Source organism: Strix aluco, chromosome Z (assembly GCF_031877795.1).
Source record: "Strix aluco isolate bStrAlu1 chromosome Z, bStrAlu1.hap1, whole genome shotgun sequence".
Taxonomy (NCBI): domain Eukaryota; kingdom Metazoa; phylum Chordata; class Aves; order Strigiformes; family Strigidae; genus Strix; species Strix aluco.
This window is the reverse complement of record NC_133971.1, coordinates 47397981-47422711: the sequence shown is the minus strand read 5'-3', so window position 1 is coordinate 47422711 and position 24731 is coordinate 47397981. Positions and strand designations below refer to the sequence as shown.

At 40.9% G+C, this 24731-nt stretch overlaps 1 protein-coding gene across 3 annotated transcripts in view; it reads left to right on the top strand.

The window, feature by feature from the left end:
• Positions 1-7341: 7341 nt before the first annotated feature.
• SNCAIP (synuclein alpha interacting protein) overlaps positions 7342-24731 on the top strand; it is a 90621-nt gene continuing 73231 nt past the window's right edge. For 2 of the 3 annotated variants that reach the window (XM_074812795.1, XM_074812793.1), the window contains exon 1: positions 7342-7521. The gene's annotated coding sequence lies outside the window, so the exon portion shown is untranslated. Of the gene's footprint in view, positions 7522-8037; positions 8048-24731 lie in introns of those variants that run through there. The other variant, XM_074812794.1, reaches the window with a different exon arrangement.

Here is a 24731-nt window from a genome sequence, read left to right as displayed (position 1 = left end):
CTGAGTTCAGAGGGAATGAGTTTAGACTTCATTTCAGCTTTTGCTTTGAAAATATGCTTTCTTCCTTAGGGACAACATTGTTACATGTTGTTTCTTAATTAAGTTTTGGTCTATTTTGCCCACAGTCCTTATCTGCTTGTCAAGGATATTTACAAAGAGTACCACAATCCAATAAGCCCTTATAATTGTGATTCTTTTACAAATGACTGATTGCAGGCACATAGGAGTACATATTACTTAGTAGCAATGGCAGAGTTGTAGAAAAAAGAACATAAATTGTTTCTTCTTTAGTTCACAGTACTTTAAATAGCTATGCGCTAGACATCAGAGATGGCAAACAGATAAATAATTACAACAGTGAAAGAAAACAACAGTGAAATACAACATAGCAGAGCCAAAGGAAAATGCTGTCTGAAATAAGCTTGTTTGTAACTGCTTTTGTACAAGGGAAGGAAAAAAGAGTCTTTCCCTATACTGTCATCAAGCAGTCAGGTTAAGTCAGTTTGAAGATTCACAAAACAATTCACTTTATCCACTACGAATGTATATCGTGTAAAAATCTTTAATTTGAAATGTTAATTATGGTAAATGAAAGCACTATTCCCCTGTGCTTTTCTTTGTTCACAATACTATTTCAGATCTTACACACAGAAGTTCAGGCAGGGAGGTGGATTTAGTAAGCTCTGGTGAACACAGATTTGCTAAATATGAAGTCATGTGAATGGAAATTTTTTTTCTTAATGTGAACGCTAATGTTCAGAAGCATCTTGTCAGCCACTGAGGAGGTGAAAACCCTCACCACCTGATCACAAAAAGAAGAGTACTTTTTCTCTGATGCTACAGGTGAACTGGCTGTTTTCCAGGACAAAGCAGCACCTTTAGTGAACGTGGCCATAGCCTCCTGTCAATTCTCATCCACAAAATGCTTGTACTCAACTTCTATGCAACTGCCATGTTCGTTTGCTATCATCCGTCTCAACATATTGAAACTCTGTTATTATTTTTACCCAAAGTAGTGGGTCGATCTTGACAGGAGTATTCTGAGAGGTTGTATAAGAAGGCATCACAATGAGAATGTTCTGTAACTGTGTGGTGTGGCCACTGTCAACACCCTTTCTTTTGTTAGAAGCAAAACATACCACTGTATACTTTCATTTATTGAGCCAACCTAACAGACGAATCTCTTCTAAGTGATTCACAGAGAACTGAGGGATAAAGAATTGGTGTTTACTTCTGAAAACTTGTTTTTAGGGCTACTTTTAGCTATCACTGTGACAAGTTCCTTTCATATAGATAGATATGCAGATAGATTTGTGTCTGTGTGCATCTGTGTGTCTGCATGTGTTGTCTGAGATCCAACAGGACAAGAAAACAGAAAACAGCCACCTTTCTAACTGCCTAGCAACTCCTTGTCTCATCTCTGTAGCCCCCAAGTTGCCTCCACTAAGAATTATTGCAGAACTCTTCATTTCAGCAGAGAAGTACCAGGCCTCAATATAGGCATTTGGTCAACTCCCGAAGTCTTCCACCCTAAATTTTAAATGAGAAATAGTCCTCCTCTCTCATGTAGAGATTTATTACAAGTAGTCTAGAAGTCTTACTTTGCCTTCCTTTCATGCCTTCATTACAAAGTCAGCTGGTTTCCAGAGTTTTCTCCAGTCTGTTTTTTTCCATATCATTATTTTAGCAATTTTTTAAAGATTGTTTGAAATGCCTTGCTTTGACCTCATTCAGGAGATGGAGCGTTCTGCCAAAAGATTGACAGGAAACATGGATATAAAATTTCTTAGAATAATGTTATTAATGGGGCCATCTTCAAAACAGTTGAATTAGTAGTGATGTATTGGTTATAGCTGTAAAGTTTTCACTAATTCATAGGGTTGCTGTGATTCGAATTCACTTCCAGCTCTCACAATAAGTTTATGATGGTAGAGATTTTGCTTAAGGCTCAAGTGAGACATAATATTTGGTCTTCATCCAATCTAATATGTTGCCCAGTCAGGATTTCCTCTAATGACTCATTCATACCCCTACTGAATTGAAAAGGATATGTGTAAATCGACATTGAACTTACTTAAACTCCAAGACTTTTGACTTTTTGTCTTATCTCTAAATTGGCGCCATGCAACATCTTTATATTCTAATCATATAAAAAAATAACTGTTCCCTTTTTCATTGTTTTTCTTGTCTAATGAGGTCACATCAAAGAAAGCAGGTCACACATAAAGGATGGGACAAAAGCGGAGTGTAATTCTGGACAGCCAACTACACATGTATTCCCAGTATGAAACAGTAGCCGAGTAATCCCACAAGCAAGCTATAATGCCGTAAACTAATGACGGAACCAGTGGGGTTCAGCTACCTTGTGGGATCTGCTTCACTGCATGCTCTCACCTTCTGATGCATGCAAGCTCACTTGCCCCTCGAGAAGAGCACACTCCCTTAGCAAGTGTTCTGTCTTCAGCACAGGAAGGAGAAGGAGCTACACCAGGGCAGTTGTGGAGCAGAGGATGTAATCCACTACTTCAAAGTCCATCTCACCTTGTGGCAGCATGTTTATGTGGCCATATCCAAAGGTGGTCTTTGTACACAGAGCAGAGGAATAACAGAAAAAGAAGATGTATTACCATCTGTAATTTGTTTTGAGGACTGCACTTAAAAGCTTTCCAATTTGACAACATTAATTTTCAGAATGTAAATCTGTGATGTCAAATATTCATTAATTCAAAGTTGTAAGCTTGTATTATTATGAAAAACTCAGGGAACTCAAATAAATCCTTTATAACCTATCCAAAAAACTTTTGAGAGGCAGCTTGAAAATATACTGGAAATACATGGATGGTAAGAAAATCTATGAAAATGGAGAGCTTCTTATTTACAGCAGGCAAAGGCAAAACTAAAGCCAGTGTCACAGTTTCAAAATTCAAATGGCCAAATGTGAAGCTGGACCAAGCATACATAATTTAACAGTGAAGATAATTATCTATTACAAACATGTTGTTAGGAGCGTAGTGATCAGGATTGGATCATTTTCTGAAAGATATTATCTCGTTCAACCAGGAATTATGGGGCTTTATGCCAGAAGCTAGAGTAGCTGATTGTGGTAATTGTCCCTGACCTTTTGATCCAGTAATGCCATGTACTAGCTTTCCAAGCGTAGGTATTATGCTCAGTTCTTCTGCACAGTTGTGCTGAATGTGTGAGCAGGATCGTGGATGCCACATTGTGAAGTTATCAGTGTGATTCACCCAACAGAATAAATCAAATCAATAAGCGTTTAATAAAGGCCAGGTTTGAGACTCTTCTCCCCTCAGTAAATCGCCTCTTGAGACTGCAGAACATAACTTCCTGTACAATCCCAGAAACAAAGCTGTATGCACGGAAAGATGTTTTTGAACTAATTATGCAAGTTTTCATAATCCTGTCTCTTCTTATGGATGAGGATCCAGTCTGCATTCTTTTCAAGGCAACCTCTTGCTTTCTGACGTTTATTGGCAGCAGATTCCCCCATTGTGGGCTAACGAATCAGGTTCAGACATTACAAACACTGAAAACAATACAAAAACACAGCAGAAAAACAATTCATTTTTACTGCAGTCCCAGTCTCACGATTCCTTCAGATGTAGCAATTTTGTAAATCTAAGATGGTAGACTTATTCATCAGCATGTGTGGTACTGTTTGTCACAAAGGAAAACAGTAAATCAGTACTTCTAACAGCCTATGCAATGTTGTCATCGTTCTCTCAGTCTAACAAAATTATGCTATATTTTTACTATATTTGCTATATTTTTATATGCTTTTCAGAATTAAAATATTTTTCCAAATTGAGTAAAATATTTGATATATTGTTGGGCAAACTAAAGGTGGCATAAACTAAGAACGATGGTTTTTGAAAGTTAGATGCAAGGTTGACTTGATCTGTGTTCCATTTATCTCCACTCAGAATCTGAAGGTGAAACAATGCACCGGGTTTGGGCTCACTCTTGAAATAAGAACATAAATTCTGTCATGCTCTAAAATGGTAGTTATTCCTACTGGTCCTCAAAGCTGAATGGGATTTTTTTTTTTTTTTTTTTTTAAAGAGAACATCTAAGTGCCCTGATGACTACTTTGAATGACTGTGACTCACCATGAATTATCATATGACTAAGTTAAAGCTTGCTCTTTGTTATTTCAGGAGATACACATTCTCTGTAATTGCTAGGTTTTGCATAATATGATACTGTTGGTGATGTTCTCGGCTGCCTTTATATATGAAGTACTTTTAAAACCCTACGGTGTTATCAACTGTTTAAGTTACCTGTACAGCAAAACACTGATTCCCAACCTTGATGCTCTGAAAAAAAGTGGCAACATACTGCACCTTACTGCATTCATCTCTTCCGGGCTCCTACTGCCTCTTTTCTGTTCCCGCCCACCTTTTCCATTCCAGGACTGCTGCACACTTCGAGGAACAGGTATAGAGGCACCAGAGTTGGTCCTGCACAGGAACAGAAAAGCTCCTGCGGGACAGATCTCCATGGGCTTCGTGCCTTAACTAAGATGTGGTCATGTCTTCATAAGCAGTATCATCAAGCACCACAGTTTTAAATCTGTCTCAGGGTCATCTCTTAGAGGAGTTTCAAAAGTAATGGAGGGTTTTCTCTCGTAATCATTAACATCAATGGATGTGATCACTGATGGATGCTGTGATTGCTGCTGACTGCCATGGGCCCTTGATGGGGGCCACAGAATTCAGCTTTGCAACTGCTGCTAGCCCACAGAAGATATGTCTTTTCTCATCTGCATCCAATCATACACTGTGCCATTCTGGTGCAAATACCAGCCAGCCTCAGCTTCATCAAGTAGGAACACTAAGGTTCAACAAAACATTAAATGATCCTGGAGAAATGTACTAGGAAAACAATGTGCAAACACATTTTTGAACCACTTTATTGGGAATAGGATTACCAATGAGAAGTTGTTTCTATTTCAGCAGAATTTTGTATCTGTGCACACAGCAAGAAGAGAGCTAGTGTTCTGTGATTTTATTTTAGAAAAAAGAAAAAAATAGTTCCATGTAACTGTCAGTAAAAATTCATCCTGAAATTCTTACAAGACCTGAAGTTGAATATTAGAATTTAGTTTTTGTACAGCCATATAGCCTAATCATCACTTCTTATTCAAACAGTATTTTCAGCAGTGGATTCAGGAGTAGATATATAAACAGGGTTATCAGCTCTAATTGAGATACTATCATATATAACACATACAAAGACACTTGGCAAGCTTTTATCTTACAAGCTGTATTTGCATATGGATGGTATTTATAGCCTCTAAATTAAAATAAGATTTGTTTTGTTTTTTCATCAACGTTGCTCATCAAGCAGGCCATACTCCTATATGACATTGTGTTCTGGAGCTGACCTGCATTCCTTTCAAACCATTTAATCACACACAGCTGACCAACATTCCTGTACAAAACCACCTAATCAAATGCATTACAAATACCCCAAATGGTTACTTAATTTCCATATATGTACAAGTGTGAAATGTGCAGTGTCCAAATACGCCCTTTCATAAAAATGACATAAAAGCAAAAGACGTTTCCAAAGTAAACCTTCCCCCCCCCTCCCCCCAATCAGCACAAACATTTTTAAGGTGGTTAAGACAGTATTTCTCCAAGTAGTTGGCCTTGCACATGAAGATCAGAATTCACAGTAATTCATATTTAAGCTTGTTTTCAACACACCTTAAAAATACAATTTAAGAAGAAAGAAATATAACAGCTTTCCACTTTTGGGCAAGTATGTTAAATGAACTGCAAAATATTTGCAAATGCATGACACTGCAGCACCTAGCTAGCCATGCCATGGACGACTGTATTTCCTTTCATCTCCAGGTTGCTGGGTTCAGATGAAAAGCTTCTCAAGGTTGTTACTCTCTGGTGATTGTGTCTCAGGATTAAGCAGAATGAGATTTTTTTTTCCATGTCACTTTGATTAGCACTTTCAGTAGAAATCCCTGTAGGAAGGACAGAGACCCACTGAGCTGGAGACTGAACTGTTTTCCCCATTTCCAGAGATACTTGTCCAGCGCAGAGCTGCTACGTGCTGACTGATGTGGGCATACTTGCGGTACTGCTGAGTGTGCTCTATGTGTTCTGCTGGCAGTAGTTTTCCAAAATGCCAAACTAGCATAAATTCACTTTAATTTCCTACATGCATCTTTTGGGGTTTTGCACCATTTACTCATTAGAGAAAATGAAATGTAAGAAGCTCTGTGTTTGAAATGTAAAAACACACAAAAGCAGGGGCAGATGGAAAGGTATGTAGAGCGATACATAGAGAGGATGAAAATTTGCCTACAAACAGCAAGGGGAAAAAAAAAATCCCTGTTAATGCTGTGAAAGCATGGCACAGAACAGGCTAAATCACAAAGAAGAAAACCAGCCAAATGTTCCCTTTCCTGCTCTTCCGTTGCTATCAGGTGTCCCGGTGGCAGAGGGTTACGCGGGCCCAGCTGTGAGAAGGACCGACCCTTTTCTCTGCGCAGCCCCCGCAGTGGCCGGTGGCGGTGGCAGGATTACGGAGCACTGGGGGCGGCTGGGTGCAAGCGCACCCTTCCCAGCTCCGCTGACCCTCAGCACTGGGAAACGAGGATTTTCGCCAAGGCAGGTGAGACCCACTCAATGGAAAGGTCTTTGAGGGTAACACCGGCTCCACCCGCGTGAACAACAGGGAAGCAGCGACGCTTTCCAGGTTTTACAAGAGACCAGAAAAAAAACAAAAACAAAAAACCCCAAACCCCCAAACCCCAACCCACCAAGTTTTTATTTTAAACAGATGTGAGCGGACTGAAGTCGCTATTTTCAGGTATTTTTAGTGCAGCACAGTGCCACGCGCTCAGCATTTGACACGACGGCGCAGCGTTTCCAGACGCCGAGGGCATTCATTGCCTTACACGTGCGTAAGACCCCGGCGGGTGCTGCCAGCAAGCCGCGGGGCGGGAGGAGGCGGCCGCTCGCCCGGGGCTCCCGGCGGGGCAGCGTTGCCTCCGCTCCGCGGCGCGGTGCCCCGGCTACGCCGCCGCCGCCCCCGCCCCCGCCGCTCGCAGAGCCTCGGCGGGGGCCTCTCCCCCCGCCCTCCCCACGCCGCCGGTCACGTGGCAGCGCCCCCCGCGCCCCGAGACCGCGGAGCGCGGCGGCATTGTGACGCAGCAGGCCTCCGCCGCGGCGGCGGGAGGAGGCGCGGCGCGGCGCGGCGCGGCGTGGCGGGCGAGTGCCGCCCCTGGGAGCGCGCCGCCGGGGGAGACGGGCGTGCGGCGGGGCCGCCCCCCTCCCTCCTCCCGGCCGCTGGCCGGTGGAAGGGCAGGGGCGGAGGGCGGGGCGGAGGGAGCCGGGCCACCGCCGGAGCCCTGCCTGCACCGGCGGGGAGTGGCGGGGGGCGGCAGCCGAGAGGCGGCACCTGGGTCCTTCCCCCTTCTCCATCACCCTGCGACTGCCGCGAAACGGCCGCGGACGAGCGGAGCGGAGCGGAGGGGTGAGGCGAGGGGAGCGGGGCGGGCGGGGGGCTTTGTTGCCGCCGACAACGCTGTCCCCCCGGGGCGGCGGGAGGGGGGCACGGAGCCGGGCCCGGGGTCCCCCGCGGGGCTTGCGGGAGGTGCGGGTAGCGCTGGAGGCGCCCGGCGCGACTGCGGACTGCCCCCCCCCCCCCCCCCCACGCCGGGCCGTCCCTGGGGGGCGCGGAGAGGGGGTGTCCGGGCGGCGGGTGAGGCGGCTGGGGGGTGGGGGCGAGCCCCGGTCCCCGCCAGCCCGCCCCGGGGAAGTGCTTTCCGCATGAAATCAAGGCTGAACGCGGGGGTTTTTATTGGGGCTGAGCACATACGTGATGTCAGCTCTGCGAAGTGCGGCTGCAACACCCCTTGTAGCGCAGCGAAACCCGCCGACACCCGAAGCCGACGCAAATCTGCTTCAGCTCTCCTCGGAGCCAGGCATCGCTAGCGGGGACGCAGCCTTCCACACCCTCTTGACCCACCGGGGCATGCCGAAATCTGGAGGAAAATCAAGTAGGAGATGCATGTTTGTAACAGTGGGGAAGCAAATGCAAAGTTGTCCAGTAGAAAAACTGCGCCTTGGTCAGTCCAAGATCGTGTTTTTGCAGCACCAGGGAGGGATCAAACCTTTTTCATACCCATATCAGTGAGCGTTTTTATGAGAGCAAATGCAGTTTATATGAAGAAGAGCTTGAGGATCAGGTCCTGATGGTACTGGATACAAACCAACCCATAAATAGGCTCAGTCCTCACTGTCAGTGTTATCACCTCATGGCACTTTCAATGGTTGGCTTAAAGCCACAGCTCTTAGAGAAATATTAATCAGCCGCAACTGCTTCTCAAAAAGCCCCCTCCCCCCAAAACTCACCAAAAAACCTCGTAGTGCCTATGGTTCCATAGAAAATCTTGGAAGCGTAGCCTTGTTCTACACCTCAGCGATCCAACCACAAAAAGTAACCAAAAAAGTTTTAAAAAAACTATTCTGAAGCAAATTGCTTGGTTGTTGGACCCGTTTAAGGTATTTAAACATTAGCTGAAGAAAGGGATACAATCATAGCATAGAAAAATCAAAATTGCAAATAGCTCTGATCCTGCTGCCAGGAATTATGTTGAATGATGTGCACATATTAAGCCTTGCACAGCGTGTTGTAGCGGACTTTCTTAGGGTCCTGCCCTTACTGAATTTAGTAGGTGTATGTACTTCATGTACTCCCGACAAGCCATAAATAATATCACCTCTTCCCTTACTACCACCCATAAACATGAGCTTTCTGACCCAAACATCCACTGCAACTAGCTGATGGGCTGCCCAGTGAACATCATAGGGCACTTCTCTCTTCATACTGCTAAGCCTACGAGTATGTCTGGAGCCATATTTTGAAGATTTTGCACCTAAGCTGGAAACCTGGTTTTGAGAGCAGGCTTGAGGGGTTGCTCAAGAGAGAGATCAAACACAGGAAGAAGGGGTTTGCATCTCAATAAAACAATTCAGATTTGACCTGCCCAGCTGTCAAGAAGAAACTTGCCTCAGCACTATAGTTATAGTTCCAAAACTGTATAGTAGCTTTTCCTCTGGGTATTCCTTCAGTTAACACAGAGGCATAATGCCCACCAATGCTGGTGTGAAAAGGGTTCCTTTGTAAGGTGTGGTATATTTCATTTCTGCATGTTTTTGTGTGTCAAAGACGGACTTAAGCAAAGTGACTGTTCCACTTCACCCAGTAACTAACAGTATCTTAAACCAGCAGTTCAGTTACATTTCAGATCTTTGTGATTTCTGGTCTGTGTCGAACTCAGTGTGCTGAAGAAAGCAAATGTGGCTTGTAGCTTGTTTAAAAAGTGGGTAAAATACAATCATATCAGAGGAAGGGGCCAGTGAAGTGTTATCTGCAAAGCCAAGGAGCCTGTAAGAGACCAGCCTTTAAAAAAACCTCCTTGTTTGAGTGAGTAGTCCAGTGTGGGCTACTCAAAATAACAGATAAGGAGGTGGGCAGTCTTTCAGGTAAGGAATTCCTGTAGAAGATAGTCAATGATATTGGATAGAAAGTGCTTCTCTTCTTAATGTTTCTTTTTTTCTAATGACAACGACGTGGTAAGCAAGTATGACGTGATTTCTTCGGGACCAGTTTCTGAGTTTACAAAGAGCTGCATGTAAGAGGTAGACGGTTTGGACAAGGTGACTGACTGGTACCTTTGGAGATGCAGTCCCTCCCCTGGCTACTGTGAATAAGTGATAGGTCACTTTGCATTTATTTTTTTCATGATTAGAAAACCATAATCCCAAATACCTACATATTTTGTAACATTTTTTAACAAGGCATCAGCAGAGCTTCAAGAAACTAGGAAGTGCCTCTTACTGTCCCTCTGCTTCTCATTTGTCTGGTCTCGCTGGGAGCCGAAACCTGTCCCCATGCAAACTCCAAAGGGGAAAGAAGTCTTCTTCTGAGGTGGAATACCACCTGCACTGATGCAGCTCTTCTTCTCACACAGTCCTCTTCCAGGACATCTCAGGCCCCTGTTGTCTCTACACCAACAGCAGCTCTGTCTTGCTTGGACACTTGCCTAATTAGAACCAGGAAGGGGAAGGTGTGGCAGCCTTGCTGTGGGGCTTTAGCTTCTGTCCTCTGAAATGGAGATATGCATGTAGTGCTGCTTCCATGCTGTGTTGAGATGCCAGCAAGAAAGGGGAGCACACAGCCAGATGCAGCCCAGTGTAGGGGACTTGACCGTCATTGACAGCAGCACAAAATCATGTTGGCAATAGTGCAGGGATGCTGGTACTCACAGTTGTGGCATTGTTTGGTGTCATGTATGCATGGAGTGGTGATGCTGCACCTCACAAGCACAAAGACCAGTAGTTCCAGCAGCCTTTGTGGGATGCAGCATGTTACCTCCACTCACATGGTTTTTAAACATTACAGCTGACCAGATAGGATGTGCAGCAAAACTTTATTTCGAGCCCTGTCTGTCTCAGATTACCTTCGTGAAGCTCCAGAAGCAACCCATGAATCGCAAGCATGATTATGGGAGCAAGAAGGGGAAGAAAAGGGAACAATTACCATTTTTATTCCAGTTTTATTGCATCTATTTCAGGTTACAGTTGAAGGTAAAATGCCAGAAGGTGAATATTCTCATCCTTTATGCAGCCATGTTAATCAATACTAAGTAAAATAAAGAAAAATTCCTGTTTTTCAGGTGAAAGTCTTTGTAAGGAGCCCGTTTGCCAATGCTTTACTCTGTATTGCTTAGAAAATACAGTGATTTTGTATGGTTGAAATGTATATGTTCATTGTCAAGATGAAAAATATGTTAAAAAATGTTGAGAAGTGTTGGATTTTGGAAGGGCAAGTAGTTGTTCTTTTCAACTGTTGTCAGAATAAGACCGTAACTAAACTAAAGGAAATAATGGTTAGAGAATTGGCAAGAGGACTTGGAGGAGTGTTGTGTCTGTGCTCTCTCTTTTTCTGGAAGATCTGTCTGTTTCTCAAAGGAGACAGAGAAGAGAGGCTTACATGGAGCAGGTGCATAGAAAACACAAGGGTTTTTCCCTTTAAATGCAAATGTGGTTGTAGGGTGGATTTATATGCACAGCGGAACCATTGGAAACAAGAAGATAAAACATGCGTCAGATACCTTATTGATTTAAGGTCCTAAGAGAGTTTTTAACCAAGGGGAAAAAAGTAACTGATTAATTATTGTGGTAGAAATACCACCTGATGTTTACCTGTCTAAGGTGGAACTGTAATTTCATCTTTTAAGATAAAGCTCTAAGTGATTCAGAGGTCTGAAGATCTTGGAGGTATCAAAGAGAAGTACAATTCAGCTATCATAGTTTGACAGTTATGCATATCATTCATTAGGTATATTTTCTTGTATGTTAAGGAGCATTTACAAAAGCTTATTTTGAATATGAATGTGGTTGATTTGCACTTTATAAGGAGTTATTGAGTAACCCTTGAAAATGTATTTTTCTGCTTAAAACATAGCATTAGGTTTGCAAGGTTTGCTGTAAGCATTTCTTTTTCTGTTTCCTGCCCAGTTCTTGTTTGTAGTCAGACTACTGGCATTATTTTTCTTTGTTTATACTGGAGAAAAAGGCATTGTTTCACTTTTAAACTCAACACAGTGTATTACCATGACCCCTCCTTGTATATAAATCCTCCTTCCCTCCCCCCCACCCCCCATCTGCTTTATTGTTACTGTATCAATCTAGGACTTATCATTTAAAATTAAATTCTAATCAGGAACTTAACATTCCCTTCAAACCCCCCCATTTTAGCAAACTTGTTTACATCTGTGAGTAAAAATAAGGCTGTGCTGCACAGCTTTCTCACACATGCATGACAGGGGTATGCACGGGAATATGATTTGAAGCTATACTGTTCCACTGGTTATTCATTCATGTAGTTCTTTTACAGGATCTAGTCATACTGACTGTCATTTTTCTTAAGAAATAGGAAATACTTTTAAATGTCCAGACTAACAACATATAACTGCTGGCATGTTTATACATGCATGTACATATCTCATGTTCTCTTTTACTAAAATACAACTGTAAATACTCTGCATTTTGAATGCTGTGCTGTCAGTTCCAGTTGAATCTCCGTAATAAATTTATGAAGAGCCCAAAATTGCTTTTGCATTGGCTCAAGATTTTAAATATTAAAGTTGTCAGCATGATGAGAGATTTATTTAAATGTTTGTAAATGCTGTGTCCAAGATGTTTTTAAAAGCAAAACCCAAGCAAACAAAATACAGCAAAATAAAATGGAAATATGCACCGAATGCACACCAAAGCAGAAGACTGCTAGTAAGGTCAATAAGCTACATGTCACATTTCCTGACCCGCACTTCTATTGTGCTCAGTCTAAGTATACTCATTTTTCCTCTTGTGCATTCAGAGTCTTAAGGTACGTATCCTAATTATGTTAAATATTTGGATATTATCATTTTGCAAGGTCATATGTTGAGCACTGGATAAAACACAATATTTGTGCTTGTTGCTAGAACATGGGAAAAAACTACCTTGAGTTACCGAATAGAATCACCAGGAAAATGAGTTATACTTACATCATCAATTATTTGGTTTTCATTGACCTAAACCAGTTTTTAAATTAGAGGTAAAGGAATTTATGGTGGCTAAATGTAAGCAACTTTGAATAAATACTGTAATCTTGAACTCCGTCAATGCTTTTTACTTCATATCTGCAGAATTGTAGTTACCTGGGCCCCTTGACTAAGATTGTTCATGTTTAAGTTAGTGGTCATCCTTGTGGTAGATGTGAATGAAGTGAGACAATGAACCCATGCAACAAGCAACAGGTTAGAAAAAGGAGGATTCAGCTTTTCACTCTCCTTTTGAATATGATACATTCTACATCTTGATGCAATATTTGCTTAAAGCAATTTGATAGCATAATTTTCGGGAGGCTGAGTTTATTTGTATTCTTCTGTATACATCTTTGTATTAGTTATTTGCATATGGCATTTTAAGTTTTCCATAGGAAAAGGAAAACTACCTTTTAAAATGTAATTATGGTAAGAGTAGTTGCTATGATTGAACAGGCTAGATCTTGGAAAAAATGCTGTAAAAACAATTCATTGCAAGTTAAGAGAACCAAATTTGTTATATACCGTTACAGAGCACATGGTGCAGTTCCAAAAATTAATGGATAGAGGTTTTGCATTTAGTTAAATATGTTTCTGTTAATGTTTGTTTGTGTCAGTGTACATGTAGCTTTTATAAATGCTAATGATGCTGCTCTTGGTGATAAGTTGACTCTTAATTCTAGATTCAGGAAATCTCTGTTTACAAACAGCTCAATACAACATTTCTTGGAACAGAGTTTCGGGAGCACCAATATCTGAGAGATTAATATAAAATCATTACTTATTGTTCAGCATTATGGATCTGCTACTGGTGACACAAATATGACCCAATTTAGCAATTATCTCAGCTGCTTGCTAGTGCTTTCAAAACCATAGATAGTGTCAGTCTAATGGGTAGGTTTTTCACACCATAACTGGCAACTTTAGCTGTTGTTCTCTAAGACTGATCAGAGAGCAATTAAACTCTCACCCACCTCCTTACAGTTGTTCGTGAGGGTCATAGATGAAGCACATTAGCAAACAGTGTAACGAAAACTGTATTTCTGCTCTTTGCTGTGATGTCCCCTATGGGGAGGAGTTAACCATTGCCTCTCTGCACTGCCTAGGAGAGCACTTCATGAATCGGGTCTGAGATGAAATGCCTGGAACAGCACTGCCTGATGTCTGGAGGTTTAGCTCTGATGAAGTGCTGAGGTGCCCAGGTCTGGACAGCTAAGTGGAGCATGACTGTGCACGTGCTCAGGGTTTCCCACAGAGAGAGTAAGCAGCATTGGATTTCTATCCCTGCTTCCCAAACTTTCAGTATTTCAATAGCTCGCTTCTTCCTATGGTAAACTGGCCCGTATGTAATCCCTGCTGCTGTGATCTGATTCCTACCAGAACTTTAATTGTCTGAGTCAACACTAGCTTGTGTGTCTTTATACTCTCCTCATAAGGCAGCTAAGCGTGCTGAAGAACTGCATTCCTTCTTAACTTGTCTTCTGGTTGTGATTTAGCAAAATGCACACAAAATCTCCCTGGAGTGAATCATTCATTACGCAGACAGTTTAAGAACATGCGTAAATCCCTTTGGTCACTTGTTGGACAAATGGTAGTAAGCTATCCTTGAGAGGATGTAGTGTCTGTAGTAGTTTGTAACTAACAGAGTATGTAGTGTTTCAGCTGTACAGCAAACCACTGTTAAAGAGAGGGAGGTCCTGAATTTGAAGGACTTTATTAGCTCCAGGGTTTCTGCATCACAGTAAGTTCTGCCCCTGGTAGCAGCAGCAGTGGATGAAGGCATTGTTGGTATCTTGATGTTCTGCTGAAATAACTGTCCTTGAAACAGTAGATAACTAATGCGCCTGCTTGGGTTAGGGCTTCAGCATTCGGTGTTAGTACTTATGAAGAGGAACAAGTGCCATTCACATGTAACATGGTTGCCTCCAGCTCCCTGTAGAGTGTAACAGTGTCTCTGCATTAGATGGTAAAGCTGGGTGAGTCGCTCTACCTGAAGGATCAGGTTAATCTGGCCTGACCGTGTGAATCCACACAGGAAAGGCCAACCAGCACAGGTTACGATGTCCTCCAGGAGTGCAATGGAAGCAGGTTGTGTAGGGGGAGGAATTATCCCGTCTAATACAATTTAGCAAAATGGACACTCTCTCCAGCATGTGTTCCTCGTCAGGTCCCATCTGCTTTACAGTATGTTCCCAGGCTTTACTCTCTGCAAATGCAGTTTTTAGATGAACATATCTACAGTAGCGCTATTTCTGGATGTGTCTACACTGCAGCTGAGTACTGTGATTGCAGAACATGCCAACAGATCTATACTAGCTATGATCTATATATGATGTGAAGACATGCCAGCCTAGACTTAAGATAGGGCTGTCCAAGCCTTCTGGACAGATTGTTAAGCCATGCTGAAGCCTGCTTTCATCTGTCTTTGCTGCTATTTTTAACTGTGCTATCTAGATTAGCACTACCATGGATACTCCTACACATGCTGACATAAATTCATGACTGCATGCCCACTGCACCCCTACAGTGTTGTTGGTGGATGCTCTGCATCTGGGCGTACGTCCCTTATCCTGAGACAGTCTAGTTTCTTTTCCACTGAGTTTAGTTGGTTATTTCACTATTTAATTCCCCTCTGTAAGGAATTATAGAAAGGGCAACAGAATGTAGGAGAGACTTCTGGCAATTTGCCACTACAAAAATTCATGTTATAGTCTCTATTCCAAGTTTAAGTTCAGCCTTAAAGAACCTCCAGATCCAGGCCACACATTTTTGCAAGTGTTAAAATCCAGATGAAAGACCACGTTGATGAAACAATATTAGAAAGTTAGCATTTTAAAATGTTCTTTATGAAATCATTGAATCTAGAGCACAATTATGTAAAAAAAAATATGTGGAATTATATGGAAAATATCAGCAATGATGGTAAGGTGGTTATCATGTATAAAACGCAGTCCAACTTTATTAAAAGGATTTGAATGTATTTTTAAGAGAAGTCATGTGTATGTATGTTTTTTGAATGTTTCAAGGAAGAGCCCTGCACTACTAAGAGTTTCATGTTGGTTTTGTCTGGTTTTTGTTTTTTGTTTTTTAATGGATGTCATAAAGGTTATTTTTGTTCTGTCAGTCAGATTAATTGTTAAGTTATTCCACAGGCTTGTAAATGAAATGTGCTTCTAATTAAGGTACTATGTTGTAAGAGTAAAGTTTGACAACAACAAGTATACTTGCACATCAGATTTTCATAATTTTTATTCAGAAATAGACTTTTCCTTCCTCATTAAAAAACAACCAATCAACAAAAATTGCAGAAAACAGCAAAACTTATCTGTATCTAAGGATGTAGTCTGAAAAGATCTGTCAAGTATCCCAATTCTTTTACTATGCAATTTTCATGCTATATAACAAAGACGGGGAGAAAACATGGCCTGAAAATTGAATTTAGGACATAAAAAGATAAATTCATGCAATTTTTTTCATGCCCCAAAAATATTTCACATAAAAGGGAGTACTGTCAAACAAAGAGGAATACAAAATAAACTCTAACAAGGCGTATGTTTTTGTGACATGAGACACGCTGTGGAGGAGTAAGGTGAAGTTGAGCTTTTCAGCCTGGTGCAATGTTGCAGCTTACTTATCTGCCAAGAAAATATCTTGTTTCTAGATAAATGATTGAACTGAAATAAATGAAATATTCCCTCAACTTTCCTTAAACAGTTCTTTTAAAAAAAAAAGTGTTTCTTATGAGCGTCGTTGCCACCTTTCTGAGGAAAAAGAACAGCCTTGGCTCACCAAGTGGAGCACAAGAACGCAAGCACATACCAGCGAAGCCTGGTTCTAGCACCATGTGGTCTTGAGTAAATTATCTAACTCTTTTCACTTATCCACATGAAAAATGAGAATAAAATATTTTAGGGAACTGCAATAGCAGAATTGTCAATAGCAACATCTTTTTGTAATATGGAGATCTAACAGTGCTTAAGATTTTTCATTATGAAAAAGATTCATCCTTTTCCTGAACAGCTCCACCACCTTCACAGTTTGAAGGTGCTAGAGGCTGAGTGTATCTCCTGTGGTGTACCTAGTCTTCCTCAGTCCCCTCAGTGGTCCTACATAATGCTAGGGGAGCCCTCCCACAGGACTGTGCTCTACACAGATAGCTGGTCGTGTGCTGGAAACGGAGTACTTGACGTCTTATTTTGGTTGAAGCTCCTTGAAAAACAAAGCCATCGTTGGAAATTACATCAATAGTTAAAAGATTTGTCATGGTTACAAAGGTGATTTAAATTAAAAAATGGGAGAGCCACTTCATGCTGTCCTCACTCTTCCCTTTTTGGCAGGTTTCATGATGGTCAGGGATACTTAGCAGATACCCTTGGCTTATTTGCTAATGGAGCTGGGAGGCCCATAGGTAACTGGTTAAAGAAATGTCCTGTGTAACCAGGTCCCGGAAAAGCTAGAAGTACTGAATGCCTTCTTTGCCTCAGTCTTTACTAACAACGCTGACCTTAGAGGGGGGGAAGGTTGGAGCAAGGAAGATGTACCCTTGGTGGAAGAGGATCAGGACAGGGAATACTTCAGCAAACTGAACATACATAAATCCATGGGCCCTGATGGGATACACCCATGAGTGCTGAGGGAGCTGGCAGATGTCACTGTGAGGCCACTCTCAACTTTCTTTTATCAATCTGGGTGGTGACTGGGAGAATTACCTGAAGACTGGAGGAAATCAAATGTCACCCCCATCTTCAAGAAGGGCAAGAAGGACCCAGGGAACTACAGGCCAGTCAGCTTCACCTCAATTCCTGGGAAGATGCTGGAGCAGCTAAACCTGGAAACTATTTCCAGGCACATGAAGGAAAAGAAAATCATCAGTAGTAGTCAGCATGGAGGGGAGATCATGCTTTACCAACTTGATAAACTTCTGTGATGAAATGTCTAGCCTAATAGATGGTGGGGAGAGCAGTGGATGGTGTCTACCTAGGTGCTCAAGTAAGATGCTCATAAGAAGCTGTTTATGTATGGGCTGGATCAGCAGACAGTGAGGTGGATTGAAAATTGGCTGTATGGCCAGCTCCAGAGGGTTGTGACCAGTGGAACAAAGTCTACTTGGAGACCACTGACTAGCAGCGTACCCCAGGGGTCAAATCTGGGTCCAGTCCTGTTTAACATCATCATTAATCTGGATGATGGGGCAGAATGCACCCTCAGCAAGTTTGCAGGTGACACAAAACTGGGAGGAGCAGCTGATATGACAGAGGGTCATGCTGCCAACCAGAGGGACCTCAGCAGGCTGGAGAAGTGGGCTAGGAGTAACCTCAAGTTAGTGCACTGAAGTGCAGAGCCCTGCACCTGGGGAGGGACAACCCTACACACCAGTATATGCTGGGCGTCACCCAGCTGGAAAGAGACTTGGCAGAAAAGGATGCAGAGTTCTGAAGGACACCAGGTTGAATGTGAACTGGCAATGTGCCCTTTTGGCAAAGATGGTAAATGGTATCCTGAGCGGCATTGGACAGAGTATGTCCAGCATACTCTCAAGGTATGTCCAGATACACCTCAAGGGAGTTGATCCTTCCCCTCTACTCAGTGCTGGGTTGCCTGGTACAAGAGGGACATGGACATACTGGAGAGAGTCCAACAAAGGGCCACAAAAATGACTAAGAGATTGGAGCATTTTATACGAGAAAAGGCTGAGATCTGTGGCTGTTCAGCCTGGAGAAGGAAGGCTCAGGCAGAGATCTCATCAATATGTATAAATAACTTCAGGGAGGGTGCAAGGAAGATGGAGCCAGGCTCTTTCCATTGGTGCCCAGGGACAGCAAAAGAGGCAACAGGCACAAACTGAGATACAGGAGGTTCCTTCTGAACATCAGGAAACACTTTTTGACTGTGAGGGTGACCAAGCATTGGCACATGTTGCCCAGAGAGGTGGAGGAGTCTTCATCCTTGGTGATATTCAAAAGCCACCTGGACACAGTCCTGGGCAACTGGCTCTAGCTGGTGCTGCTTGAGCATGGGGGTTGGGCCAGATGACCTTCAGAAGTCCTTTCCAACCTCAACTCTTCTGTGATTCTATGAAACACTGCAAAAAGAGACATTGTTACAATTAATATGGACAAGGCAACATTGACTAGCCTGTGTCTCTGCCTCTGTGATGGTGGCCTTGTATAGTGCTAAGCATGAAATACAAATCATTATATAGCAGGTAGCTACGAAAACTCTGTGCTTTAACGTTTAGGCTGTCTACATTGAGCCTTTTCATGTCTGGTGTGTAGGAGAAATGAACTGCAGTGAGAGCTGTCTCCCACTTCTGGTAGCAATCGATACAGTCTGGAGATACGGATAGATGTGCAGGTACTCCCATGTGCTGTTTCTGACCCTGGCCCTTCTACTCTGTTTTTCTGTGGTTTCCCGTAAGTCCCTTTGTCTCTGTTTCCAATTTATGGATGGGGATAATAATGCTTTCTCATCTTGTAATGCAGATTGTGAATGAATTAATTAATGTTTGTGAAACACGTGGACAATACCAGTGAGCATCCTTAAAAAAGCAGTAAAGATATAAATGTTCTTTCATTCACTATAGGGCTTAGACTAAAATAAATAAGATTTAGACTAGCTAAATGCTGAATAGGGGAAAACAAGAAATGGAAGTAGCCACCTGATATTTCTGGGTAGGTTTGGTTGTGCCCTGAATGAGGTAGGTATGCTTTTGTAAAACATTAAAGTGTGATACTTCAGTTAGACTCTATCAAAATCAATACAAGCAAATGAATGTCCCATGCATAAATTTTGTAACATTGTAGTTTTTGATGTAGTGATGTACATTTCTTTAAAATATTTTCAAAAATGTAATTCAATTTTTGTGAAGGGCTTTAGTTAGGAATCTCTGGCAGAAGACACTACAAAATTACGGTTTAAAACAATATTACTACTTCTATAGGTATTTCTGCCATCATCTCATCCCACACTTTTGTTAAGAGCACTGATATCTGTACAACTGAGCACTAATATTGGGTTGTATCTGCTGGCCATATTAAACAAATAGTATTGGATAGCAGTACTCGATGTAGGATAACATTGTATAGTTGCAGAAGTGTACTTGCAGCCTATTTCTGATTTTGCAAATGAAAAAATACTGGCGGTTTCAGAAGACTGCATTCTGATCTCAGGGGCATAGATGTCTCTCAAGAATAATTTAGCTGTTCTTCACTGAATTTTCCAGTTTCCACCAAACTTTAACTGAAATAAAAAGTTCTTGTTTGACAGTGCCTAAATTTGCAGTAGTTTACACTGTTTAGCTTCTAAGAATTTTTGCAAAAAACATCATAGGCTATATCTAGGGAATAAGGTATGAAAAATTGTCAAGTTTTTGTCCTTCAATTTAATTTTTTCAAAATAAAGATATTTGAATAGTTGTTAATGGTCAATCATGCCAAATATGCTATTGATATTTATGAAAAAATATTTGCAGTAAAATTGTTCAATGCTTTTTAATAGTATTTGTTTGCTTTAAAAGTAAGTACCTGTGATATATGCATACAGTCAGATTTGTGTGATTCATCAAGTAGTCTCAAATGAAAGTGGTCTGGTCTGAGTGATAACGAGAGTGAACTCTTGTGAGTGAGTTTCTGGTCAAGCTTTGTTTTTTTGGTCCATGGTCACAGTATGCTCAGATATATGCTCTGATGTGCCTTGCCTAAGGCTGAGTCACACACCAGTGGAAGTACAATGCTGGGTACCCACTGGTGCCCCAGATCCTGACCATGAGTAAAACCCACTTTGCATCAATGGGAAGTTTTACTTTGAAATTTGAAGTATTGCAGTTTGTTAAGATTTTAGCCATTGAATGTCCTAGTGAATTTCAGTGTGGAAAGGGTGGTACAGTAGAGTTGATTGTCCAAAAATTAAAAAAGAGAAAAGAAAGAGTGCAGATGGAGAACAGAATAGTCCCTTGTTGCGGAGAAAAGAGACTTCCCACACGTGAGCAGGGCAATGCATAGACTTCACACGAATGGTGGATACACTTGACATATTGTGACCCTTGAAGGGAATGTTACTTATATAGGAGTTTTCCCTTGAATTTATAATTAAAGCTCACATGAAGCAAAAAATCATCATGGGACTAAATGCAGTATATATATTTTGGCAGGCAAATGTAAATGAGGCAAGTTCTAAATTTCTGACTTCAAATACATCATTTAAATTTTACGAACTTAAGAGAGTACTGTTTGGCATTAGTTCTTTCCCAGGATATTTCTGAAAGTATTTGAACAGACCTCTATGGGACTACAAGGTGTTGAAATTCTAATGTATGATTATTGAATTTGGGTTGCGGAATTTAAATGAGAAAAGGAAAGATGCAGGGAAGTGTTTGAACAATGCCTTTTTCTCATCCTAAAAATAATAATTAAAAAACCAAAACCCAACATGACCTAACAGATGCTTTCAGCATTTGAAATATATTGAGCAAAGATATCTCAGATTACTTGGTTTATTGAAACAACAGTTATAAATGAAATGTGTTCTTCAATGAAAAAAGCAGCTTAGGAAGATTTATGGGAATGGTATACTGATTAGATTAAGTCTGCATTTTTCTATGATCAGTGCCACCACAGAAGATAAGGTGTTGCATGGTGTTAAGGAGACAGACAAAAGCCAGGATTTGAGCACTGCATCACAAAACTGCAGTATCAGATACCATGGTTTAATTGAACTGATTGTACTGAGGGCAGAATCTTGTGAAGGATTGTTGCCTCAGCGCTACTCCCTCAGTGCTGCTGCCACTGATTCAGTGGAAAAAGGAGAGACCTCAGTTGCTGACTTTAAATGAGAGTGCAGTGAGTCATATCTGCTTTATTAAAGACATTGACACAGAATTCCCCACCTCACCCCAAACGAACGCGTGGTTTGGAAAGGCTGAGCTCAGCTATGCTTGATTTCATTCTAACATAAGTGCTGGAGCCTACATTAGCAGTTGTAGTTGCCATAAGCCCTTTGCTTCTCTGACTGACTTTGGGGCCAGGTATCTAGTTCCTCATGGAGGTTGTTACTAGGGTGTGTTATTTTTGGATTTTTACACAAGAACTAGGCTACCAAAAGAAGGCATCTTTTTTATTTCTGTAGTTCATGAACTTGCAACAGCCCTGCAGATGTTGAATATTCATTACCTTTGCCAAAAGTCTTGAGAAGTTGTGAACACTTTTATGGCACAGTACTTTTCAAATTGTACCTGGAGTAAACTGTTGTTAAAGGAAAATATGCATATTTGTATGTATCACTTTCCTCTCAAGTTGATTTGGAATCATATGTAACCGTTAATTTCCTGAATGTTATGTTTAAGTCTCCTAAAAATGCATGTCTCTGAAGTCTTGCCTAAGTAAATGCAAGGACAGTGTGTACACACACACGTTTTCTCACGTGGTGTTTCTTTACTTTGGTAAAGGTTACGTTAATATGGAGTGGTTTTAGGCAACATGCGGGCTTTGTACTTTCAGCCACCATTTAAGATATAACAGTTGAATTTTCATTTTTCTTCGTGTTTCCCGTACAGAACAGGTTGTGGTGGTTGTCTTGACTAATGGCTTATGGTATGTAATAAGGCACGATAGAGAATGTGAAAATGGAAAGCGAGACGTTGTTAGTATTCAAATAGTTAATTCCTTCTTATTTGACAATGTTACTGAATAGCTGCACAAGGCTCTGCTCTTTCTTTGCTTACATTAGCATTGTACTGCTTGTGTGAAATTAGGACTTCTGATCTCCCAATTGTCATTTAGTAGTTGCTTCCTGAATTAAAGAAAAGGAATAAGCACTGGCTTTGATGTGGAATGCACTGTATTTCAGTTGCTAGTATTCTTTGAAATAATTAAGTAAACTGCAAGTAATCTTGACATGAAATAGCACAGCATTTTATGTCTCTCTTTCAATGTTCCAAGCAACCATGACTTGATCCATGTAAGTCTTTGGTTCAGTCTCAAATTGAAGTTTAATGGAGGATTTACAGAAATGTTAAACAGCACTAGTACTCGTACATGATTGATGCAGTGTTCTGTATATGTTTTACAGTTCTGCATTATACATTATTTGGTGTTTTAGTATTAAAAACAGATGACAATCTATAGCTTTAGTATGATGTAGGCATAGGAGATGGATATATACCCGTATACTCTCTGTATTTGTGATTGTTGAATCTCTATACTATATTAAAATGTATTATTCATTTCTGCCAACAGTTATGAGTCAGTGGAAAATAATGGGCACAATCATTTGAAAAATGCGCATTCACAATTTCCTTGTATTCATCTCAAAGTTCAGACTGCAGATGTTTAACCATTCATTTTACTGTTCTCGGTGATGCGTGTAAACCTCCTGAGGATTCACATTTATGAACTTCCTCCATTGCCATTGGTATTTAAAGTAGAACAGCTAGGTAACACGAAATAAAATCTATTTCTGCCATACAATTTACTGATAGGAGGTAGTTATTTAAAAAAATCAACACTCAACCTGACTGTGTTAGTTCAGCTGCTGTATTTTCACTTGTAAAGTCATAAATTCAATTTGCAGTGGGCTTTTCCTAGTAATTGCAAATATTGTATGTGCATTTTCTCCAAGGAGTCAAACTTTGGAGAAGTGGATTTTTTTTCCTTTTTGCAGGAAGTAGAGAAAAAAGATGAGTGTCTTTTAAGCTTACTTTGTTAAGCAAGCTTTTCTGGTCAGATTTCACGTTTCTAAAATTACTGAAGAACAGAATTGTTAATTCCTGATCTTTCTGCTCAATCATAATTTTTCATGGAAAGTTATGTCATACACAATCTCCTGATCTATATGTGAATGTATTATTTTAACCTGGGTTTGGTGTTAGCATTAAATTACTGATACTCAAAACAAATGTATTTGAAGACTTCTTTGAGTAGCTCTGCTTAAGAAAATATTTTCAAAGCACAGAGGAGGTACAATGAAGTAGTTATTAGCTGTGCAATTTAAAGTTGAGCCTTTGTACATTCAGTGCTCCAAAATATATCAATGGCAGTTTTCCCACTATTGTGCATGTTCTGTTTTATTACTGATTGTTCCACATTGTGCTTCTGGTCTAATTTAATATTATTCATAGCTTGATAGGATATGTAATTTTTTTTTCCTTTGGTTCAGTTCTTTTTATTTTGTTTTAGTCCATTCATTGGTACTATATCCTTTATGTTTCTTCACCGTTTCGATAAGCAAAGGAAAAAGCCCTTTCATAGACTTTCTTAACAGAGCTGCTTTTTACATATTGCTGAGATCCTGCAATTCCAGAGGTTGTTTTAATTATGGGGATAGTGCAGTGTGATTAATCATAAATTTAATGTTGTTAGAACCTCCATAAGAAAATATTGCAGTATCAATCCATTGCTGTAATTTTGGCTCTTGAAACAGTTTGTAATCCAAATTAAGAAAAGCACTTTTTCTAATTTGAAAAAAAATGTTAAGATTGATTTCTGTAATGGGGGAGGAAGCGAAAACGATGTTTTAACTACAAGTATAGTGTAATATAATGTTTCCTAAGCATATTTTAGATCTCCAACTGCAGTGTGAAAAATGCGAGTTTCACCATGACTGACACAAAGATTCTTTTCCCGTAAATGGAGTGGTTTAAACCAAACAGGATGCTTGAAAAAGTACAGCACTTACAGAATCTTTTAAAAATATTTGCGGATTACAGTTTTTCTAGACATGGGCCTCCAGGATGGCAACATAATAAATAATCTGCTTTAAGGGAAATTGCTTCCTTAAAACTGAGAAAGTAAAAAAATCACAAATGCGGTATTTACATCACCATAATTCCACATAGTGAAGGACATCATTCTCTTTCTCACTTTGAAAACTAAATTTAGTGTGTATTTAGAAAGAGATAGTAATTTCTTTGCATCACTCACTCACACCCTATGGAGTACTCTATGGTGCCCTGTCCTGGCTGAGAGAGGTGGTGATTTGGAGCCAGCACAGCTGATGCCAGAACTGTTATGTCATTCATTGGTGAAAACAGGAGGATAATCAGTGCTTGCTTTTTTCTAGACTCGAAGCTTTTCAGATTTCTGAACTGAAAAGT